The following is a 23,731-nucleotide window of genomic DNA, read 5'->3' as shown; positions in this document are numbered from 1 at the left end:
ACATTGGGAGATCTTTAGTCCCCTTCCCACGAGAAAACTAGCAGAGAAATCAGACAACATAGATGGGACAGAACTAGTTTGGCAGAGTGATTCCATGGGGTGAGAGTTAGATTTACAAAGCTGAATCACCACAAGACCCAGACACTGGGGCACCAGACAAAGACCGCATCTACGCCTTGCTTCTTGGAAGGAAAGGCAGGATTGTTACTTCCAGCACAAGGTCAACTTATCCAGGAAGGTCCATAAATAAGCCTTGATGTATTTATTAAACCATAATGAATGTCTCCACCTTAAACTATGAGTGCTCTGGGAATAGAGATTACATCTCATTCCTCTTTATTCCCTGTACTAAGTACTTAGTCAGTACTCAATAAATAAAGGAGAGAATTATGCATGATTCTATGCACGAAAGGTGCTTTTTAGGGGCCACTGAATCCAAAACTACAGGCTTAGAACAGATATCCAGACTCAGAATTAATTTCTTACCCAACTGTAGCCTCTCCTTAAAGGCTATTGACCCTGCCATCCTTGTTTCTGTCCTTGAAATGTGTATACTCCCTCTAGTCATCTCCAGACCACACTCTGAAGCCAGCAGTACCCTAAAAGATGCCTGTCTCCTGGCAAGGGCATAAATGGGTAATCATCCACTCTGATCCAGCTAATCAGGATGGCTAAGCCCACCCAAAGTTCCCCTACCTCCTTTCCTCAGGCATGAGGATCTGTTCTACTTGAGGAGAATCTCCTCAAACTCCAACTTTCTTGATTTTTCCCTGACTGACTGTCCTCTCGGACATCCTTGTCTTTTCCACTTTTAGGGACAAAACTTACCACCCAGTAACTACAGGGAAAAGCTTGCTCAGTCATATACAGACAAGGAAACTAAGTCTCAGACAATGAATAACTTATCCCTAGTCATGGAGTTAACAGATGTTGAGGATAACATTAAAATGATGCTATTTCAGACTTAACAGTTTGTGCACTCCATCGAAACCCTGAAACTCTTTAATCTTCCACAAGCAGGTTCCCTGACCTACTCAGCAGCCCTACCTTATATCCAGGATTGTACCCCTGACCTCCATTTGCCCTTTCCTTCCGGAGGGAGGAAACATTCTGTCAGAATTTTCATGCCCTATAAATCCTGGACTACACTTTGTTTCATAAAGGTCACATCCAAATGCAGGTCTTAGAACAGTTGAGTTTTTTTTTTTTTTAATTTTTTTCAATTTTTAATTTTTATTTATTTATGATAGTCACAGAGAGAGAGAGAAGGAGAGACATAGGCAGAGGGAGAAGCAGGCTCCATGCACCAGGAGCCCGATGTGGGATTCGATCCCGGGTCTCCAGGATCGCGCCGTGGGCCAAAGGCAGGCGCCAAACCGCTGCGCCACCCAGGGATCCCTTCAGTTGAGTTTTTGCATCTATCCTGAAACTATGGCCTCTAGCTTCAAAGGAAAAAAGCAAAATATCATAAATTTGGAATAAATTTAAGAGGCAAGCCTGTCTGAAATAGGGAGAAGTAGTGTAATGATGTACAATTTTCTTTTTTTTTCAGATTTTATTTATTTATTCATGAGAGACACACACACACAGAGAGAGAGAGAGAGAGAGAGGCAGAGACACCGGCAGAGGGAGAAGCAGGCTCCATGCAGGAGCCCGATGTGGGACTCGATCCCGGGACTCTAGAACCACGCCCTGGGCCGAAGGCAGGCACTAAACCACTGAGCCATCCAGGAATCCCCAATTTTCAGGGAAATGAGGCTTTGCCATGGCCATGTTCATGTACTAACTGGAGCTGGACATACTGCTCATACTTGGAAGAAGACCATAATTGAATGAATAGTTAAGAATTATTTGAACTGGCAAATTAGGGCATCAGTCCAAGCAGCTACAAGACCCAGTTTACAGTGCCATTTCACTTTGTCCAGGTAAGTACAATTACTGAAGTTCTTTATTCTCCAGAGTGGATAAATAATTGTTCCTGTACACTATTCCTTACTTAGCAATATCCTTTCTTTCTTGACAAAGAGAAATCGTGGTTAAAACCCTTCCCGAATTATCACAAATTTTAAACTAATAATGCCAAGAGTAAAGAAATTTTAATGCAATACCTGAATTATCTGTAGATTTTAAAAATAAAGTTAATGTAAAATAATATAAATCTTAGAAACTATAATAATAAAGTTATCTTGATTTATAAGTGGTACTTTCCACCACCACGGGACATTAACAACCATATATTTGTTAAAAATTAAAAATACCGGGGTGCCTGCGTGGCTCAATGGTTTAGCGCCTGCCTTTGGCTCAAGGCATGATCCTGGAGTCCCGGGATCCAGTCCCACATCGGGTTCCCTGCATGGAGCTTGCTTCTCCTTCTGCCTGTGTCTCTGCCTCTTTCTCTCTGTGTATCTCTCAGGAATAAATAAATAAAATCTTTTTTTAAAAAAATTTTTAAAGTTAAGAATACCCCAAAATGTTAGTGCTCATTTATTTCTATTCTTCTCAATTAGTATGTGATTTAGAATTTAAAATTATTTTGATCATCTTTCCTAAAGAAGCTGTAATTTTTTCCTGTATTTTATTTTCTAAAGAGGTTATTCTCAATGTTACTTGAGTTCTAATATCTCATTGTTGATCATTTGATTTGTTATCAGTGTCCCTTTTAAAAGTGTTTGATAGCCATAATACTGGTCATGGCCAAGAACTGTAAAATTTATAGCCCAAATGGGAGCATTTCCAAGATCAAAAGGGGCACTATTAATAAATACACCAGGCATAAACTATCTCTGTCCTAGGTAAACCAAGAAGTATGATCATCCCAGCCTAGTGATTCCCACCCTGGAAATGTACCCTGTAGTAGACGTTTTCAAAGGATAAAGCTACATCACAAAGATTGTCTTTGCTATAGAATATATACTAGTGAAAAATGAGAAGCAACCTAAATGGGAAAAATTAAGCTAAGGTATAAGAATGTTAGTTTAATTATAGATAAGATTATTTAAATATTATATACTCATTAAAACTAATCACCAGGAAAATGGTGAAATGGCACAATGTCATGAAAAAATACTTATGAAAAAAAAATACTTATGATATAATTTTGTAAAAAAAAAAAAAAAAAGAACAGAACTTCAAATCATCACTGGACTCCAAACTATGTAAAATTATATGCAGATATATATATCTGGAGAAAGAGAGAGAGAGAGAAAGACATGATGAGCTACATAATTTGTAGGGCCTTTCTTAATGTGAGAATCCTCCACCACTGCAAATCACACACTCTTGAAGCCTGGAGACAGACTAAGCTAGAAAAAAAATGAAAACAAGTAAGTTATTTGTAGGGATCATAGGATTTGTTTATTTTATATTCATTATTGCTATTGTAATATCATTTTTTATACATTAAATTAAAATGTTTAAAAATTGGTAACATATCTTTAGGTCAACATATAGTGAAATAAACTTTTGTTTTCATAATGTGACTGCTTTCTGACACCCTAAAAATAAACATATTCAATGGCTCTAGTTCTTTTTTTTTTTTTTTTTAATGGCTCTAGTTCTTAATTCTGCATAAGCACCAGCATTACATGTTCCGGCAGCTTTATACATTCCAAATGTCTACTCTTCACTCAGAGATATTGATATAGCAGGTCTGAAACAGTCAAAACCTAGCTATATAGAACTCTGGGCTGGCTTTTCTAACAGAAGTATTTCAAGTGTTGGTTTTGGCCTTTGGGATCTATTCTCTTTCAAAAATAACAAATTTTTCATAACTTAATCATGACTACAAGTCATGTGGGGAAAGGAGTATTGGTTTGTGGTTTTTACTTTTATGTTCTGTTTTTGGTTTGTTTTGCCTGTTTTTATTCACTAAACCTGGATATTCTCACCCATGGGCTAGCTTTCAAAATAATAAACATACAAGCTACATAATTCTTTGGTTAAATAATATATTTATAAGAAGACTAAGAAGAGATGTTAGATACAAAAAATCTGCTTAGAGAATTGTTGAGATTTTTCTCTATAATGTCTTCACGAAAGGCTCTAGTATAGCTTTATGTGGGGGTTATTGGGACAAACTATAAATCTTATGAATTAGAAAGTATTCCAGACAACAGGTAATCAACCAAAGATACATGGAACAAATCTTCATCCAGGTAAATGGTACATCCACCATATAATCCTCAGCACAAGGCATTATCTCCTAGCAATGTCTCTCATGGATAGTGGCAGGATCAGAATTAGGGCAAGGTAGCAGAGGTGGGGTATGAAATTTAAGGAGGAATCACTCCTTAAAAGAATAAAAAAAAAAAGAACAGAACTTCAAATCATCACTGGACTCCAAACTATGTAAAATTATATGCAGATATATATATCTATATATACCCAAAAGCAGGTGCCTCCTTAAATTTCATGCGTTAGGTATCTGCTTGCAAAACTCTGGGCACAAGAGTAGAGATTTATAACACATGTGTTGTATGTCTGTCTTCTTGACTCTAGAACCAAATAACAATTTTTCCTCCAATAGAATTTTAGAGAAAGTTTAGAGAAAGTTCTCAATCATCAGTAAGTAATTATTCAAATTGAATGTTATCTTCAGAAAATCTGGCTTTCGAGTATCCATTAACAATAAGTCAGATTATGCCTAATTAAATCCTCTGATGACATAAATAGAATCTCTGTACAATTTACTCTGTACCTTTAAGACCTAAAATGACCTTTAGAGAAAATGTGACCCAGAGTTTTCCCATTCTAGAGAAGATAAGAATCAGTAACCCCCTGCAGACAAGCTAGCTCCACCTTAGTAGGCTGATTTTCATTAACCTGAGAAGTAAAAAAGAATGATGAAAAAATAATCCTTATGGGGGGAAAGAAAGATGGGCTTATTATTGTTCACTTCTGGCTGTCCACATCTCAGCTCAAGGCACTAATGTTTTCAACCCATGGCCCACGAAGTTAGGTACTCCGTCTGTTGCTACTCAGAATTTGTGGAGCAAACTGTGCCACAGCAGCAACAGCATCACCTAAAAACTTCTTGGAAATGCAGCGTCTCAGGTCACATCCCAGACCTGCTGCATAAATACCTGACATTTCAGCCCAGGTGGCTCAGCAGTTTAGCACCACTTCAGCCCAGGGCCTGATCCTGGAGACCCAGGATCAAGTCCCATGTCGGGCTCCCTGCTGGGAGCCTGCTTCTCCCTCTGCCTGTGTCTCTGCCTCTTTCTGTGTGTTTCATGAATAAATAAATAAAATCTTAAAAAAAAAAAAAAAGAATTCAGCTACTGTGCAGATCAAGGGAAAAGTTGACTTTGTTTTGATCTGAATTTTGCTAAAAATTGTTCATGAATTTCCAAAGATTTACATGAATAATGGCAACACTATTCCTGGCAATTCAATCGCTAATTCAACACACCTCTGTCAGATTATGTGTGTAGCTTTCTCTTTACCCGTGCAACAGTCTTCATTATGTCTTCTTGGACCAAAATGCATTCCATGTACCAACAGCATTGACATCACCAGAAAGCTTGTAAGAAATATGGAATCTCAGAATCCACCCAGCACATAATGAACTGGAATCTGCTTTTTAACAAGATCCCAAGAGATTTATACGCAAAGTCAAGTTTGGGAAGTGCTGTTCTAGTGTATTTGGGGAAGCACAGTTCCAATGTGGTTGTGCACAAGCATTATGTATTAAATAAATATTATTAGTTAACTTTTTTATTTCTTTTCTATTTTATAATTAGAGCACGCAGGTTTTTTTTTTAATTAAGCTTATACAAAAACCTGAAATAGATCCATAAATACAGAGAACAAAAAGATGGTTGCCAACAGGAAGAGTGGTGGCTAGATAGACAAAATGAGTGAAGGGGAGTAGGAGGTACAGACTTCCAATTATGAAATGAGTAAGTCACTGGGATGAGAGGTACGGCATATTATGATATCACCATTGACTGAAATGCCTGTTGCCACCAACCTCTAACCAAATGGATCCCTTTGGATAACCACATCAAACCAAATCAAGGCCAAATCCCAGGGTTCTTTGGGATAGAAACTTTTCCCTAGCAGGCCATCTTTTTTCTCTGATAATCAGAACTGTTGACAAATTAACCCCACCCTGCTATAAAATTTTCCATTACTAATGTAAGTTTTTCAAATTCTAATATGTTCTGCAAGTGATCCCACCAGAGTTATAAAGAAGGTATAGATACGATCTAGTGGCATTCAGTCTTGAGGATTCTATATGAAATTTTCTGAGATTCCAGAATGTTGCATGCTCCCATATCCAGCTGCATTTTAAAAATACATTTCCAAAGCAAAAGTAAATAATTTGGCAGGATGAGAGGGGTTAGTGCTCACACTTGTATTATATGTTGTCTTTCCTTTTTATGACACAAATACTCAAAATAATTGTTCATTTCAATTAAATGATGTGATCTTTGTATGAATTATGGCACTGTAAAGAGAATTAGGAACTGAATCATCCAAGTTTCAGCTTCACAAATTATCTAGGAAATCTAATCATTTTTCAAATATAGGTTTCTCCCACTACCCAAAAATAGAGCATTCCTGTAAAATCTGTCATAAGCCAAAATGGTGTAAAGTGAAGAGTATCCCCTGCTTTCTGAAAGTTCATGTTAGACCACTTTGCTTTTAGGTAAGACTTAACATTAGTAGCTGTTTTCTGTAACTGAAAGGAAATCCAAAGATGATTTTTGCTTTACAAAAACAAACCTGTTACCATACTAGTGTAAGTCTTCTGTAAAAGTGAAGTAGCACAAATTTTGAGAAAGCAGAGGATACATGTTTAGTAATATCTTACGTGTGTATATGAAGCATGCTAGAATTACCACTTGAAAAAAACTTTTTGAGGTTAAGGTATGAATATATTTGTAATATAATAATTACTGTACCTTTTGATGCAGTTCCGAGCAATGAAAACAGAAGTATCCACTTTACCAGTAATATTCCTGGGTAGGGGTTCAGTATAAATCATTTGTACTGATAATATTATGCAAATTTTTCTTCATTATGTACTTGAAATATTTTTTCCCACCATTCTACCCTGAATCATCATCTTCAATCTTGTAGCATAGCTAATAGCATGATTTACTCCATTGCATAGTCTGTAGACCCTTACTTAAGATAGTTCAGAGAGGAAGCAGAAAAGAACACTTTTAAAAGTCAGAAAACTAGGCTTAACTATTGTTTTGCCAGTTATCAGGACTGTGATTTCAGGCAATATATCAAACTCCACGAATCACAGTTTCCACATCTACAAAAGAAGATAGAGAACCAAATGGTCTATAACTTTCTTTCCAGCTTTAATGTGTTGTGATTATATCCAAAGAACAAACATGTAAATGTATTCTTTAAACTCTACAGCAATTTTCTAACATTTCTGAATTCATTCTTGATATTAAGTCACTTGGTGCTCTTTCACAGGGTTTTAACTGACAATACTTGGTTATATATGTTCATGAAAAGAAACAATATCATTCTTGATACAAAAATCAGGTATAATTCACTTATGAAAGTAGTATTTTAACTCTTTTACCCCTCCTAAGTAAATGGAGTTGAAAAAGACGATCAAAAGAAGATGTGAGTCACAAACTCCAGGGCAAAGGAGGGATGCAGATAGCAAGGCATTGAAATCTGGGGGGGCTGGGGAGGCAGGGAACAGTTCATATATATGCAAATAACAACCCTAGTGACTTAAATTTGATCAGTTTGAAGGAATGATTTATGCAGGTTAAAATCTAACTTTTTCATAAAAGCTCTCTCATATTTTTGCTATAATGTAAAACAGATTGTAGGTGTTTACTAAACAGTCTTCACAACTCAGCAAAATCTGCCAAAATGTATAATGCGTATGACCTTTGATTCAACAGCTCTATTTCTTAAACTCTGTTCAACAGAAATATTGGCACACGTAAAGAGAGGTACGTGTACAAGGGTGTTCACTGCAGGACTGCTTGTCCAGCAGAAAAATGGGAGACAACCTACATAAATGACCCACAGCAAGGCAGCAGTCATGTACACTGCACATGCATTGCATCCTGAAATAATTTCAGACTTACAGAAAAGTTATAAAAACAGTAGAATGAATTCCCCAAATGTCAACATTTTATCACAATTGTTTTATCCTCCCTCCCTCCTCCTCACGCCCCCTCCTCCTACACACACACACACACACACACACACACACACACACACTGGTTGTTTACAGCAAAATTTAAAAATCCTAATTCTTTTCGGTTCAAGGCCAGGTATTGCATTTACTTGTCAGGTATTTTGAGTCTCCTTTAATCTGGAATAGTTCTTTGGTCTTCCTTTATCTTTCACAACTTTGACATATTTAAAAAGAATAAGCCAGCTCTTTTGTAGAATATCCTCAATCTGAGTATGACTGATGTATCCATGTGATTAGATTATGTGACCATTTTTTCATTTTAATAAATATATTTTTAATGAAATGGTAGACCTCAGAACATTCTGTTAATGAAAAGGGGACCATGTTGTCATGGTCACAACAGGAAACAGATGGTCCACTCAAAAGATTTAACTAAAAAAATTTTTTTTAAATATTTTATTTATATATTCATGAGAGACACAGAGAGAGAGGCAGAGACACAGGCAGAGGGAGAAGCAGGCTCCATGCAGGGAGTCCAGTGTGGGACTTGATCCCAGAACCCAGGGATCATGACCTGAGCCTAAGGCAGATGCTCAACTGCTGAGCCACTCAGTCTTTCCTTAACTAATTTTTTTTTTTTAATGAAGGGGCTCTTTTCAGAGGTGTTGACAGGGTTCAAGGAACAAGAAAGGGTTAAGGGAAGCAGCACAGGATGGTAATACACTCTGGTATGAGCAAAAGTGGGAAACTTTACCAGCCTTGAGCCAAAGGAGCAAGAGGGCTAAGAAAGAATGGCATCTAGGCAGGCACTTCAGCCACAGAGAAATGTGTTGGGAGAGAGGGCCAAGGTTATAAATATTACAACTTCCTTCTTTACCAGTCTCCAATCTCTTACCAGTGTTTCTTTTAGCCAAAACCAACCAGAAGTAAGAGGACAAGGGAGCCAAAGTAATGTAATCAATAGAAGTTGGTTTTCAGGGCACCTGGGTGGCTCAGTTGGTTAAGTGTTCAGCACAGGTTGTGATTTCAGGGTCCTGGGTTGGAGCCCCGGGTCAGACTCTCTGCTCAGCAGGGAGCCTGCTTTTCCCTCTCCCTCTGCCCCTCCCCCCAGCTTGTTCTCTCTCTCTCTCTCTCTCTCTCTCTCTCTCTCAAATAAATAAATCTTAAAAAAAAAAAAAAAAGTCAGCTTTCCAGGGCATACTGCAGGACAGCTAAAGGTGGAGAACAGATTGTGGGCCGAGGGACAAATACAGAACCAACACAGGGAGCAAGGTCTTAGTATATATATAAGGATATGAAACAAGATGTCAACTTGGATTTTTCTCACAGTGCAAAATTGCGCCTAAGGGTCAGGGCTGAAAATAGAAGGCACTAAGCACTTCATGTTTTATGTGCCCAGAGCAGCCAAAACTGGGGTCACCCTCCCTCCCACAGACCTTACAGGGAGAAACAAAAATGTACAACAAGTCCTACCACCACCCACCACCACCACATGACCCTCTTCCAGTCTACATAAAAAGAGAACTGAGAGGGGATAAGGTCACCAGGCTTAGAATAGCAGTTCATGAAAAGAGCATATTCCCTCACCTCCCATTGAGAGAGAGAGAGAGAGAGAGAGAGAGAGAGAGAGAGAGAGAGAGAGAGAGAGAGAACATTGCTTCCCCTTCTCCACAACAAGGTAGACAATTTCTAGTAAGGCTCCAGGAGAATTACTTGTAAAGATTGAGGGTGACTGCAAGGAGAAAAGTTTGGCATTTCATTCCTTATCTGCCTATCTGGCTGGCCAGCAGACCTAATGATCTGCTCCGTGCTCCCAGCATAAAAGAGAACTGGAGAGAGATGGCAAGTGGCCAGGGGCAGAGAGCACCAGGTAGAAAGAAAATCAGAACTGCTCCCATCCCCATCAAGTTCTTGATTTCTGATAGAGATGGAAGAGGGGATCCCACATGTGTCTGTCAGCCTTAGAGATAGTTTTGGCAAGCAGTTGAGACTGGAAGAACTCTTCTTAGAACCGCCATAGTTGAGTATTGCATGGGGACAGAGATGTGCCCTATTAAAGAATGAGAAAGGATGCCATCCTTGGCTGGAAGAGATATCCAAATAGGACAAAGGACTACTGACACCCACCAATGCTGAATGGAAGCAAGCCTCTCTTGCAAGGAGCATATTGATACTTAATGCCTTCATTGAGCTCATAAAGACTAGAATAGCAGATACAGCCAACTAAGAAAAGGCCACAGGCAATTTCCCTATCCCCATCCCCACACACCTACAGCTGGAGCCCATATAGATCTGGCCTTCACCGGGGTTCCGGTGAGGAAATTCTCTCTGAATTGCATTTAAGACTAAAGTCTTTAAAAAATATAGAATCATCAATATTGAAATCATTCTACTAACTGAAAGTAACAGGAAAGGTATGAAAAAGGACTGAAATTTCTTTAAGGAGCCTGTATACCACCCAACAGGAAAGAGAAGTTTAAAATAATCACACTTGGGTGAAAGTCATTTTTTAAAAATTAAATCATTTTATATATGTTCAATGATTTCGTGCTCCTCTACAATTATCTTCATATTTAAAAAGTCATATGCATATGTGCAAATAAAAAAAATTGGGCCACACATCAAATTGTTAATGGCAATTACATACATGAAAGAAAGTGAGATCATGGAAAGTGTGAGGAGTGAAGATAATTTATCCTGTCTACCTTCTTTGGTGTTTGAAACTTATAATAAGCATGTATTATATATGGAATTATTACAAGGGGGTAGAAAAGCTTTCTTACATGTTCCCTATGAGGCATTGTCAACTTCTCAAGTGTTAGTAATATATTGTGAGGGTCACAGGGGTCGACACATGCAAAGACTTTATCATAAGGCCTAGCACACGAGATATTCAGTTTCCTCTTCTCGGCCCTCCCACCACACCCTTATCATTAGCAAGTTACACTAAGTGTGATAGCTCAAACGTCATTTTATGTTTAAAAGGAAAATGCTATACCTACTGCAGATACAATTATTAACTTATGCTTCATTTTCTTTTTAAAAAACTAGTATTAAATGTGTCCTTTCTAAGTGAGTTTAGCTTTTTTTTCAGTTTTCAATAGCTTTATATTTAATTCTTCTCAGGTTCCTTTTGCAGTCCTTAAAAATGTGCTTCCACTTACCATGAACACAGTTGTGACTCAACTTACTCACTTTCATCCTATATCCAGGTCCACCTCTCCTTCAGAGGTGCCTCTCAGAAAAACACAAGTGTGGCACTCGGGTGGTTCAGTCAGTTAAGCATCCGACTCTTAACTCAGGTTTCGGCTCAGATTATGATCTCAGGGTCCTGGGATAGAGTCCCATGTCAGACTCCAAGCTCAGTGGGGTATCTGCTTTGAGATTCTCTCTCTCCCTCTGCCATTCCCCTTGTTCATTCTCTCTCTCTCGCTCTCGCTCTCAAATAAATAACTCTTTATTTAAAAAAAGAAAAGAAAAGCTCCTGTGTAACCCTCAAGGTAAGAACGCACCAGAAATCCTAAGCAATGTCTCCCTGTACTACTTTCTCCTATTACCTGTTTGGCTTCCACCTGGTCCTGTCCCTGGCTCTTATCTGGATATCACATCTAGAACTTGCCCGGCTGAGCTGGCAATGTCAATGACAACCCCTAGCTTACCATCGTTTGTTCAGTCTACAAACATTTACAAGGGCTTACTATGTAACAGAGCTATATCTGGGGTTGGAGGATAACAGTGAATAAAATACAGCCCTGCTGGCCACACACCAAAGCCACAACCTTCCCGCTGTTTACCATTCCCAGGTCAGCCAAGTCTTCTATTTCAAGCCTAGCGTGAATATCATCCCTGTAATTCTTTATAATTTCAAAAGTGACTATTATGATGATGTTTGCTGTTAATATTATACTTTAAGTTGATTGACAAAAAAAAAAAATCTAAGCTATAGTTCATTTTCTTTCACATTTTCTGTCTGTGATAACCTACCTCTCTGGGTTATAAAATGTTAACAGAGTAACCTTAATTTTATGCGCAGTGAAAGCTGTTAATAGTGTAATTTTTAAAAGATGTTTATTTAATGTAACAAAACCAGACTGAACAAGACTGTGGTAAGGGCTTAAGTCTACTTTGCAGGTGAACTTCTCCAGGGTAGATAAAGATCCTCATGGGCTGTGAATGCAACACAAGCTTTACCTTTCTATTACTGTACTACTTGTAACTCTAACCTCCCTGGAAGACTGCAAAACAGGTTAGGGACTATAGTTTGGAATTCTTGATTTACTGAGATTGTCCCAATGCTCTGCTTGTTTGTGGTTTTGAATGAAAACTAATTTAGCAATTCAGTTACACGTCATCTTTAATCAACTTTTCATTAATTCTTCTCAAAATGAAGCTTTTGATAGAATTGGTTCTCTACTTTCAGTTTCTTGTATTTGAGAAAAAAAAAGAAAAAAATTTCAATGAAAACATAATTTAGAGGCTAGAAAATAAGGGAAATTAATAAACCTGCAGCATGTGAAACTCATCTCTCAACCTGGCTGTCAGGATCAACTCAAACACTGAGTCTGCCAGGAGAATATTGTAGGTTGTCTTTAGAATCGTGTTGGAATAAATTCAACACTCGAAATCAATATTTCAAAATCTTGAATAGTAGGTTTCCTGGTGTTTTTTTTTAAGAGAAATTAACCACCAAAGATAAAAAGAACATAGTCTGCTATCATGTTGACTTACACTAAAACTGAAAAGCCTATGCTTAGGTAGGATGTTATGGCAAGTGAATTTGATTTGTTGTCTTAAAACCACTGCTTCTTTTGAATCTTCAAAACCTGTTCCCTCCATTCCCTGCTCAGCTTGAAGCTGACTCCTTATCCCCCCTCTTCTCCCTCCCAATCAAGTCACATTCCTTTTAAGTATGAACTCACTCAACTCTTATCCCTCAAGCAACTTCACACCAAACTATTCTTTAACAATATTTCAATCCAACCAGAACTAAATTTCAAGAGAAGGAATGTGACTTCAAGCCAGAACCTTGTCTTTTTATAGAACAGAGTGGAATCCATGGCTATTTGACTGGTACTGTATCTAGTGCGTAGCCAATGTCATGTGCATGAGAGCTTAATAAGACAATTTGATGATGAAATACCCTCCCTGGGCAAGAAAGCCACAAGGAAATTCCAGAGAAAGGAGCAGGGCCAAATCCTGCAACAAATTTAATTTAGCTTGCCAAATCATAACATGTAATTGATGATAGCAGCGAACAAAAAAAAATTTTTAAAAAGCACAAAAGTTAATCCTTAGGCACTATACTCATGATACTCAATTATAGCACAGAAAATACATATAATAAAATATACCAAAAGAGCCTTTTCAACACCTATTGCACTTATGCTAATATGCCTGGTAAGGCATCAAATTAGGACCCTGTTTGTTTATAGTTTAAATTACAAACATAACGTCCTGCAGAATTATGCATTAACAAATACGATGGCCATTTTGATAGTTGAATAGATGAAATACACAAGCTATTGCTTCTTTTGGCCCCTATAAAAATATTCCCTTGGTGTGGAAATACCACTTATTGACTACATCCCTGATTAATAACTTTTGTTTTAAGATTTTATTTATTTACTCATGAGAGACACAGAGAGAAAGGCAGAGACACAGGCAGAGGGAGAAGGAGAAGCAGGCTTCTCACAGGGAGCCCGATGTGGGACTCGATCTTGGGGCCCCAGGATCACACCCTGGGATGATCTGAGCCAAAGGGAGATGCTCAACCACTGAACCACCCAGGCGTCCCCCTGATTAATAGCTTTTAAAGAAATTATAGAAAACAAGAGAAGTCCCAAAAAAACAAAAGGAGATGGGAAACTACCAGGTATGGTTCTAAACTTTCTAATGGGATAAGGATTGGATTCCACAAACTCTAGGCAAGTGCTGTCCAATGGAAATATTATAGCCAGACTTAAAAATGTTAAAAGAACTAGATGAAATTAGTGTTAGCAGTACATTTTATTTAACTCCATACATCAAAAATATTATCATTTCTTTAGGTAATAAATATTACAAAATTATTGAGATATTTTCTCTTTTTTGTATATTTTCAAAATCTGAGTGTGTGTTTCACACTTATATCACATTTTAATTAGGACCAGCCACATTTCAAGTGCTCTATAGCCACATGTGGCTCTTGGCTAATATTGGGTTATGCAGCTACTGACCTATAAGCCACTGACCCCAGCACAATTTGGAAACTGGTTGTACCTTGGCAAAGCCTGGGGCAAAAGCTTATGTACTTTATTAAAAGTGCAATCCCATGAAGTAGAAAGAGGCAAAGGGGGAGTATGGCAAAAAAGGCAGGCCACTGAATTGGCCACTGTTTGAAAACAAGGACAATTGTTCCATTCCACACAATCAACTGTTGAGACACATAACCTAGTGTGTCTCAGCAGGAGAAGGAAGGGTTTATCAGCTAGCTTCCATTTCTCTTTGACTAAAGTTCACTTCATAGGACTTGAACTCCCCCACACTTTCAGGTTATATGTAACGTGATGCCAGTTCAGCATCTCACACCTCACAGGCTTTGGGGGAAAGCCCAGAGGAGCAAGCCAGTAATGCACAGCAGGGGCAGGAAGCAGAACACTGTTGGGTTGTGCCCTTATGAAGCCAACTGCTGCAGCAGCTGGGGAAAACAAGTGGCCAAGGACTCTGGGGACAGCAGCGTTGTGAGGATGTGACATGGTGGATAAGAAATGCCTGACGCAACTAAAAAAATAATGTAGAAATGACTAAGAGTCACCACTGGTGCACCCAGACTGAGTCACATCAAACTACATTTATACTCTGCTTTGTTTAAGACACCAGATGTGTAGATCATGTTATGACTTGCCTGGATCTCCACGTTGTCCATCTAATCTTCAAATCTGATGTAGCTTAATTACTTCCTACAAACCAAACTCTGCTCTGGGCACTCCCCAAAGTTAAGTTTTATAAGGAAGGATTTTAAAGGCCAGCAGCCCAATAACCTATGTGCCAAGAGCCTTGGGACTCTTCTCTGATCCTAGGGGACCAGTTCTGGTGACTGGATCCCTGCCCTGTTACTTAGTTCTGACCCATTTTCCTTCTACTTTCTTCCTCTTTCCCATGGTGCTGGAAACCAGTGTCACCAGGTTCCATCAGCCTAAGGCTGCCTCCTCCCCATCATTGCTTTGTATTTCCAAATCTTTGTTTCCCAGGGCATTGATTTGCCTGGGAAGCCAGATGACTGGCCTTATTGGGTCTTCCTAGCATAGATGCCCCCCCTGGTGGGTCCCTGTCACCCTCATCTCCACGAATTGCCTTCCTCTACCATTGCTGGATTTCCCACACCACCCACAACTTGATATATCCCCCAACTCCACCCTCCCTACATTGTACCTCTCAAATATTCATGTTACATTAAAAGGACATCTGTCCTCCACAGTTCAAAAATTGGTCTTTGATCTTTCCCAGGTAGGGCCTTCTCATGGAGTTTCTGTAATTTGCATACCCCTTCCTCTGGACAGACACTACCCTGTGCCAGGGTTCATGGCATGCTGAGCAGAAACTCCCTTGGGCAAGTTACCAACTGCCCAACTTCACATTTGGCTTCACTTTTGCTGCCTGGAGCACATTTCCCCCAAACTCTTCCAAAAACTTTCTTCTTCTTCTAGTCTCTGCTTAAATGTTCTCCCTCAGAAAGGCTCTCTAGCCATCCATTCTAAAGTAGGCCCTTATTATCATCTCACCTTACCCTCAAAGCACTTGGCAAAATTTATATATGTCCATTTGCTTATTTACTTATTTGTCTTCGTCTTCAGACTATCAGCTTCATTGAAGCTGAAATGACCGATGTGTACCCAGCCCCCCTCACAGAGCCAAAATAAATATTTGTTGAATGAAAGAATAAATGAGTGATCTATTTATCTAGCAATTGAGCTCCTTATATTAAAAATCGAGGAAATGGCACAGACCAGGGATCAGGATCACACAAAAAAAAGACAGACAGGCAACATAATACATAACCCACTGGTTTACAACACTAAAAAGTGGCAGGGTTTGGGACAAACAACAAAAAGTCCATAATCTTCAAAGACACTGAAATTCAACTTTCAAAAATACCCTACCAGCACAACAGAACTCACCCTGGACTCAGCATCTTGTCCATCATTGCTAGACTTCTTTCCAACTCCCACAGCCTGATGGCCAGCTGGTAGACCAAGAATTCAGAACCCAGTGGATACAGTTCTCTCTTTAATCTCTTATAATCACCTGCTTGGCCAATTAATCTGGAGTTTTACTCCCAGGACATAGCGTATAGTCTTCCCTCAATTCCTTTCACATCTCTCTTTTCCACCTGCACTTTGCTAATTCCCATTCACCCCTTCTGCAAGGAGCCTTGCATGACCATGCCCACCCCTCCCTGTCCTGGGTGCTCCCATGATGCCCTGCACTCCTGCACATCTGTTTGTCTCCCCATCAGACTTCCCTTCAGGGAAAGGTCTGAGGCTTGTGCCCTGTTGTGTCCTTGGCCCCTGGCACAGTGCTTGTCACAAATTTGAATTGAAAACATTTTCCAAATGAACACATGACTCTGCCATAGGGATTCCTAGATGGTTGAATCACACTCCTACAAAAAGCTAAAGAATGGATCCAGATATGGATGAAGGCTCCATCCTATTCAAGATCCTTTGTGAATAACTCTGCTCAAGACAAGCTCTGCTCTGACGAAGCATGCAAAGCCGGGAAAGAGATTCAGTGTATTGGGAAATGGCCAAAGGAGAGGAGATAAGAGATTGTGGCTGTAATGAGTGTGGGTTGAGGCCTCAATTTTGTAAACCAACTTGAAATATTTTTGTGAGGGTTGGTGTGTAGGATTTGTGGAAAAGTGTGGGGGAGGAGGTGTGGTTCAAGGTAGGAATGTGCATCTGCTTATTGGATTCACTGACTGGTGGTTTTACAAGCCTGAGGCTGGAGCAGGTCCAGCTGTTTCACTTTTCCTTTGCCAGAGAGCCTATAAGTGCTATTTTAAAAGTAGCATTGCTGACAGGATTCTATAAATTAATCTGTGTGTACCTTTCTCACCCAAGTTCTCAATTTATAACACCCTCGGTTAGAACACGGCCTCCTCTCTTTCCTCAACATATGCATATAAATACAACTGGTTCATTCTCCTCTTTAAACACTATTTACTTCATTCTTGAATTTGATATCAGAATTGCTAAATGTCTGCTGAAGTTTAGGAAAGTAAAGTGGATAATAAATGGGGTCAAGAAACCCACATATTTTAGATGATGGCCAAACTTCTAATGCAGTTTCTAAAATCTACCCAATCACGTTAGTATTCTTCCCTAGTTTATTGTCTCATGAATGCTTCTCTCCAGGAATCAAACCTGTTAGTCACTAGTAAAATCCCTCATGAATGCTTGCTCTCAGAAATTATAAAATTTGGGGTGCTATATGTGTATAACCTTATTTAATTCTCACAGCAACCTACTGAGATAGGGGTATTGCAGCCTACCATGGAGGTACACCGCATATCTACTATACTCACATTGTCCATTCTCTGGAGAGGAAAGGACACTGGAAATGGAGTTTATCATTGATCTTGCCTACATGATGAAGGCTCCATTAAAATCCCTGAAGGGGGGGTTCAGAGAACTTCCTGGCTGGAAGTTCTACCTACATATCTATCTCCTGGAAAGGGTGACACATCCCAACTCCACAAAGACAAAAGCTCCTGCACTCAGAATCTTTCCACACCTCACCCCATGTATCTCTTCATCTGACTGTTCATAGGTATCCTTTATCATATCCTTCATTATATAATAAACTGGTGAATGTAATTGTTTCCCTGAGTTCTGTGAGCTATTCTGGCAAATGATCAACTCCAAGGAGGGGGCTGTGGGAACTTCTTTTGTAACCAAATCATACAGAAGTTGTGGGTAACCTGGGAACTTACTACTCACTATTGGTATTTGAAGTTGAGAGCAGTCTTGTGGATTTAGCCCTTAACGTACGGGATCTGCACTAACTCTAGCAAGTCAGAATTAAATTGAATTAAAGTGTAGGACATCCAGCTGATGTCACAGAGAATTGCCTTGGTGTGTGGGGGAAACAAGACCCATGTATGTAGTGTCATAAGTATTATGTGTGTGAGTAAAGCAAGAGAGTTTCTCCTGTATACTCCTAATGATTTTCACCTACTAAATTCACACCTTTGTTTAAATTTCTCTTCTTGAGCGTGGGTTAAACTTATGCACTCACTTCTACCACATAGAACACAGCAGAAGTGATGGGATGTCACCTTCAAGATGAGATTAGAAAAGGCTATGGCTTCCATTATGGATGCTTTTCTCACTTGCTCTCTCACTGTCTCCTGTACCTTGTGTCACACACTGAAATGTGTCTCTCCCAAAGTCTGTATGTTGAAGTCCTAACCCTTAATGTGATGGTATTTGGAGATGGGACCTCTAGAGAAGTAATTAAGGTCAAATGAGGACATAAAGGCTGGTGTCCTTATAAAAAGAAGATGAGACATCAGAAATCTCTCTCTCCATACATGCACAGAATAAGGCCATGTAAGGACATGGTGAGAAGGCCACTGTCTAAAAGCCAGGAAGAGCACTCTCACCAGAAGCTAAAATTGTCAAGACCTTGACTATGGACGTCTAGCCTTCATAACTGTGAGAAAATAAGCGTCTGGCATTTAAGCTACCCGGGCTGCAGTATTTTGTTATGGCAGCCCAAGTAGACTAATACACATGTCATGAGGCAGTCCTGTGGAGAGAACTGTATGGCCAGGAACCAAAGCTTTTCAACAACTACATGAGTGAATTTGGAAGCAGATCTCCCTCAATCAAACCTTCAAATGAGACCACACTTCTAGCTGACAGTTTAACTGTCAACTTAAGCCAGAGGCACTCAGCTAAGCTGCACCCAGATTCCTGACCTGCAGAAACTGTAAGATAACAAATGTTTATTATCATAAGCTACTAAGATTTGTAGTAATTTGTTATGCAACAATAGATAACTAATATATGGAAGTAATGCTCAGTGTCAAGAGATTAGGTAGATAAGGTGACTAACCAGAGAGTCAGCCCCAAATGCATTGCCAAAAATCAAAAATTTTTTAAAAAAGGAAGGAAAGAGTCAGAGCAGGGAACTGGGAATTCTAGTCTGCAGTCAAATAAAATATAGATAAGGAGGCAAAAGCAAGGAACAGACAACTGGCCAGGCAAATGAGAAGCCACCTTTGTAAATTCCAGAATGAGAGGGCCCCAACCTGAGATTGGATGCTCCAGGCCATAAGGTTTACTAGGTTTACTTCCAATATCCATAACAAATAGGTAAGGTGGTGTCTTAGTTTGAGTTATCCCAGAAACATATTTTGAAATAAAGATTCAAGGAAAAGTAGTTCATTCGGAGGTGATCCAAAAAAAAAAAAAAAATACCACTAATGGAGAAAGGAAGTAAAACAGGAAAGAGAAGAAAGTGAATGGCATATTCTGTTCGGGCTGCTGTAATAAAATACCATAAACTGGGTGGCTCATAAACAACAAATATATTCCTCATAGTTCTGGAGACTAGTCCAAGATCAAGACCCAGGCAAATTCAGTCTGGTGAGAGCACTTTTTCAGGTTCCTAGATAGTGCCTTCTAGCTATTCTTCACATCGCAGAAGGAGCTCTATGGGGTGTCTTTTATAGAGGACTTCACTCTCATGATCTAAGTGCCTTCCAAAAGTCCCACCTCCTAATACCATTACATTGGGCATTGAGTTTCAACATATGGATTTTGGGGTGGGAGGGAAGGTACACATATACATTTGGCATATAGAAGACAATAATGAACACGTCAAGGGAGGGGGAGGGCATGAATTCCCAGTACCTGTTGCCTATAAAGACATACATGTGCTAGTAATGGGAGGTTAGCTGTGTGCCTGGACATAATAAGCGCCAAGGGGATAAGAATGAGACACTGGGAGCATCTGCTACATATAGGCCCTCTGAAGAAGCCTATAATTGTCTAGGTAACAACTACATACAGTCTTTCTAAATGAAACCATTAAAAATTACTATCATGAAAACCTGTCAAAATGAACATGATTGTTATGCTTTTTTAAAGAGATTTGAAAGAGTAAATTCAAATGAACTCAATCTCATTCTTGCACTAAATCTTGACTTGGGTCAGAGACCTTTGAAAAGTTACTAACTTCTCTGAGCCTTAGTTTTCTCGCCTGTAAAATGGACGCAATAATTCCTACTATAGTTGATAATTATGAGATAAAGTATGTCAAATATGGAGAAAATTCAATTTTTTTAAGTTTAAAACTGCTACAATAATTTAGTGATGGCAAATGTGCCAAAGGATTGCTTAAACAAAATTAGTAACACTACATAAAGTCAATATTAGTATATACTATAGATTGGATGTTTGTCCCCCAAAATTCATATGTAAAGTACTAACACCCAATGTGATGGTATTAGAAGGCAGGGCCTCTGGGAATTGACTGGATCATGAGGATGGAGACCTTATATAAAAGAATCCAGAGAGTTCCCTTGTCCCTTTCACCATATGAGAACATGACAAGAAGATAATTGTTTATGAACTAGGAAGTACGTTCTCAACAGGCACCAAATCTGCTAGCACCTTGACCTTAAACTTCCAAGTATCCAGAACTATGAGAAATAAATTTCTATTGTTTATAAGCCACCTGGTGTGTTGCGTTCTGTTAAAGCAGCCCAAACAGACTAAAATAGTGTCCTTGGAATAACAGGGTCAACAATGCTTATCAGTATCAAAATACTTAATCAATGAGCCATTGTACAGACAAGTATTTCTTACCACTTTCTTTCACATTCCAATGCTAAAATAACATAAAAAAGCCTAATGTTGTTTTCAGGCATATCCAATCAAAAATTTGTTATTTCTTTATTAAGGCTATTGTATAAAAAAGAAATATCCTATCAAAATGGTGAAAATTCATCTAAATAAGTTGGCATCCTTAGGGGAAAATGAGCTTTGCATGTGAAAAAACAAAATAACAGAGAAAATGGAGGAATAGCTCTCCAAAATTATAATTTCTTAAATTGTAAAACTGCACTGCATTGACAAAATTTGTCAGTATATAAACTAAAGGAAGGAAGCACCCTTTTTTTTTTTTTTTTTTTTTTTTTTTTGAGTTTGCTTCTGGAAAACTCAGAGCTGGAGATGAAATTTAAATTCATGAAGAATTGCCAAACAAGTAAAGCAGGGCTAACTGGCCAAAAATAAATAAACTAACTCCATATATGTGAGAAATGAATAGAAACACTATACATTCCTGTAAGTATCCCAGGGTTCATAAAAATAGTTCAAAAACCTCTGAAAATCTCTGATAAATAGACACAAATATTTAAGACACTTTAAAATTGGCAACACTATCACATGGTAGTGTGATACCAATGTGTGACAAACTAAATAGGAGGTTGTTACAAAGAGTTTGGGGTTTTGTGTTTTTTTAAGATTTTATTTATTTATTTGAGAAAGAGAACATGAGCAGTGGGAGAAGCAAAGGGAGAAAGACAAGCAGACTCCCTGCTGAGTGTAGAGCCTGATGTGGGCTCCATCCCAGGACCCTGAGATCAGGTCCTGAGTTGAAATTAGACCGAGCCACCCAAGCCACCCCCATGCGTTGGGGTTTTTTTATGCAAGTAAGAAAGAGGTACATATTGCATCAAATTAATAAGGTATAGGAGGTCCAGAAGCAGTGCTTGGAACAGGCAGACAAAATGGAATGGCTCAGAAGTTCCATCTGTAAATGCTGAGCAACTATTGAGGCATTCATTCTTTTTTTACTAAACCAGGCAAAAACCAGAGATAAATCCTTACTGAGCTCAGAAAAGACTGGCCAAAGTGTGCCAGAGCCTCTGATCTCTAACTCATGTGTAACCCCCTGCAATGGAAAAGGATGACTCCACGGTCCAACACAACTCAGTGAAAATATGCCTTTATGAAAACTCAAGTGCTTTTACATGCATTTTGTATTCACCAGACTTCATTAATTTTTCCCAAAGATTTTATCACTAAGAATGATATACATCGACCAGTGAACATAACATTCTGCTCTTAATGGCCCCAATATCCAAAAATGTACAACCTGCCTTCCAGTTTGCTACCCACTCACTGAGTCTGACCACAGCTGGGAGGGGCACCTTGGTGGCTCAGTGGTTGAGCGGCTGCCTTTGGCTCAGGGCGTGACCCTGGGGCCCTGAGAACGAGTCCTGCATCAGGTTCCCCACAGGGAGCCTGCTTCTCCCTCTGCTTATGTCTCTGCAGCTCTCTGTGTGTCTCTTATGAATAATTAAAATCTTTTTAAAAAGTCACTGAGAATCCATCTTTAAAGATATAAGACACAAATCACTCTGCTTCAAGTGTCCTCCTCCATGGCTCAAACCCCAATCTCAGCCTGAAACAACTTGCCAGCCTCACATTCCTACAAACATACTCTATGCTTGGATGTCAATGGTTACCGCCAAACTCTCTGAATCCATTAATCAAATTCTTTTCACATGGTTAAAGGCAATTCTGTTTGGGGAGTTGCTAGGCAGCTTTGTCTCCTTCCTGGAGCTCCATGATTAGTTGTTAAATGTCTTAGTCTTGTTGGCTCCTCTGTTGCTGAGGTGGTGAGCTAGTCATTGTTAGGCAGTAGGGTGATAGTTCTACCTCAGACAACAGCTGTACCACCTCTATCTGAGAAAGCCTATTGCCAAGGTCTTTGGAGAGACGTAGGGGGAGGGGTACTGTTAATTTGGCTCAGTGTCTCTCTTGGCCAGAATGAGGTTTTTTTTAAAGATTTTACTTATTTATTTGAGAGAGAGAGAGAGAGAGAGAGAGACCACGAGTGGGGAGGCAGGGAAAAGGGAGAGGGAGAAGCCGATATCCTGCTGAGCAGAGAGCCCGATGTGGGGCTAAATCTCAGGACCCTGGGATCATGACCTGAGCCCAAGGCAGATGCCCAACTGACTGAGCCTCCCAGGTGACCCAGCCAGAATGATTTTATTTGGAAATCTATGTGATCTAGATTTAGAGAAGGTCTCTGCCTTCGTAAAGAACCAACTATGACTTTATCCCAGGGGCTCCACACCATCAGGTTAGAACTTGTAGAAGAGCACTAAGGGTTTGCCTGTCTTCAAGTAAATAGATTTAACTCTTGGTTGATTCAGATTGTGTTTACCTGATGGAATCCAACAAAGTCAGCAGAATGGCTAGCTGTGATTGTTTTGTTGATGATGAAAAAAAGTTTCTAGTCATAATGCATGACTTGTTGGGGCACCTGGCTGGCTCAGTCAGTTACCCTCTGCCTTCAGGTCAGGTCATGGTCTCGGGGTCCTGGGTCTAGCCGTATGTCAGGCTCCCTGATCAGCAGAGTTTGCTTCTCCCTCTGCTCCTCTCCCCCCCCGCCCATGCTCTCACTCTCTTTCTATCTCTCTCAAATAGATAAAATCTTTTTTAAAAAAAATGTATGACCTGTGACCAAAATATTCCTATGATCTTGGTTCTGACTCAGCATGAATGAATAATCAAAAATATAAAAACGGCCCAAGCCTTC

At 39.3% G+C, this 23,731-nt stretch overlaps 1 long non-coding RNA gene across 1 annotated transcript in view; it reads left to right on the top strand.

The window, feature by feature from the left end:
• The first annotated feature begins 19,014 nt into the window (after window positions 1–19,014).
• Window positions 19,015–23,731, top strand: part of LOC140629566 (uncharacterized) — an 81,359-nt gene continuing 76,642 nt past the window's right edge. The window contains exon 1 of the long non-coding RNA XR_012027421.1: window positions 19,015–19,102. This is a non-coding gene — a long non-coding RNA (uncharacterized lncRNA). The remainder of the gene's footprint in view (window positions 19,103–23,731) is intronic.

The sequence above is a fragment of the Canis lupus genome, assembly GCF_048164855.1.
Source record: "Canis lupus baileyi chromosome 16 unlocalized genomic scaffold, mCanLup2.hap1 SUPER_16_unloc_3, whole genome shotgun sequence".
Taxonomy (NCBI): Eukaryota; Metazoa; Chordata; class Mammalia; order Carnivora; family Canidae; genus Canis; species Canis lupus.
This window is presented reverse-complemented; position numbering and strand designations above follow the sequence as displayed.